Raw genomic sequence first — 1994 nt, 5'->3', positions numbered from 1 at the left:
ATACAAGTCGAGGATACCTTTCTTCAAAACCTAACTATGGATAGCCTACTACAAAAGAACTAAGGGGGTTGACGAGGCCTTACAAACGTGAGCGATACAAATATTAATTCTCTCGCAACTCACTCACAAACCACGCAAACCACTGGTAACGGCCAAAACACCCAACAAAAGCAAATAGGAGGTAACGCTCCTTGTGGTCGTGTCTCGGGCACAGTGCCCTCGAGGTACCTCACGGGGGAGCAGGGCCGAAGCCAAGGCTAAAGCAAAACATAAAGCAACTATGATGCTGTCCTAAAACAAACGAAAGCAAATTCCCGCCCGCCGCTACAAGGGGATCAAGGATTACCGGCCAAGGTAAACCTTGGCGTAGCTGGATAAGCACCCGAGGTGAGAACCAACCCTCGGTATTGCAGCTTGCTGTGCAAGAAGGCCGGTTGAGGAGAGCCCTCCTCGCTCGCCTGCTGCACTATTCAATCCGCTGGCCGAATGGTGTTGGGCGATGAACTCGCCGCTGAGATCCTGGCCCCGCTCCTGAAGGGTGGCCGCTCGCTGCTGGCCGAGAGTTCGCGCTGTCGCTGGACGCGCGTCTACCGGTGGAAGCAGAACGGCGGCCGCCTGGAAGGAGCCGAGCGCCAGAATGCTTGCGGATGTAGTCTGAGGAGATGCGGGCAGCGCGTGTAGCTACCGATATGGGTCGCGCTCAGCGCTGAGGACGATGACCGATGCCGGAGAGAGACGCTGTCGGGCCGGAAGGGACGCCTGTGTGCCGAGGGGCTGCTGCCGGGAAGACAGCGCCTACCTGCCTGCCTTCGGTTGTGACTCAGTCACGCTCGCCGCTGGGTGCCAACGGTGAAGGTCACGATCGAGGCAAGGGGCCGGAGGGAGCCGGCGTAGCCTAGTCCTAACTAAGCTGGGGTTGGCTCGGTTCGGGGTTCTACTAGGTAGGGCCGTTTAGTCAAGGTGGGCTCGGGTTGAGGTTGGCCAAGAAGGTTAAGGGAATAGGTTCGAAATGGTGACCTAACTACGTGAGGCTTAAGCGAGGTGGTTTGGGTCGGGTCTAAGCCCGCGGATATGGTCAATGTTGACCGAGTGAGGTCAGGGTTGACTAAGGTGGGTGGTTGACTAATGGACCTAGCTGAGTGGGTCCTGGTAGATTGGGTCAAGGGACGCTCGAGCTAGACTCGAGCCGACTAGGGTAGCTTGAACTAAGAGGGCTCGGTGGAAGAGATGACCTAGTGTTGACTAAGGTTAAGACAAGTGATGTTGGTCTAGGTAGGTTCAGTCAAAAGGGTTGACCTACGGCGAGGGAGGTGCGAGGGGTGCCTAGGAGGACTCGGTTGACTTGGCTGGTCTTGCCAAGATGTGCACCACGATCTTGCCACGCGGCAAGATCAACGACCGACAGAGATGACGCGGAATTAATCACGCGTAAGGAGATGCGAGGAGAGTTGCCTAAATGGTAGGGGAGAAAACTGAAATCGAATGAACCTGGACAGAATCCAGGTCGATTCTCTTGATCTCTCGAGAATCCTCAACAAGTCTTGGATGACGCCACGTGGAGAGATGAGAGGCTATGGATTGACGCGGTAAGAGGTGGAAACGAATGCGCAAAGTGATGACGACACGCACGGTATTTCCTAAAACAGCTAAGGTAAGAGGCTATCGGTGACCGCGTGGAGCTAGCTGGGCGTGCGTCAAAAACGCGTGGGACCCAGCTAGATCGTGCAGGGAGAGGTTGCTGAGGTGGCTGAGGAGGAGCACAGATGATTGACACCTGGCAGATAGAGGGCCAGGCTTCTCGGATTAGGGTTGACTCTATGAAAATGCGAGAAAGCAAGGAGGAGCGGCGGCTACGGATGACCTAATGATGGTAACTCGAGATCCTAGGACGATCTCGAGCAGAGACACGTGGAAGTTAGGGTGCTACGAAGTTAGGACTGGGAGATGATGACACGTGGATGAAATCGACGGACAAGAAGGAAATACGAGTACTA

Source organism: Nymphaea colorata, unplaced genomic scaffold (assembly GCF_008831285.2).
Source record: "Nymphaea colorata isolate Beijing-Zhang1983 unplaced genomic scaffold, ASM883128v2 scaffold0154, whole genome shotgun sequence".
Classification (NCBI taxonomy): Eukaryota; Viridiplantae; Streptophyta; class Magnoliopsida; order Nymphaeales; family Nymphaeaceae; genus Nymphaea; species Nymphaea colorata.
Note: the sequence above shows the minus strand (reverse complement) of the source record.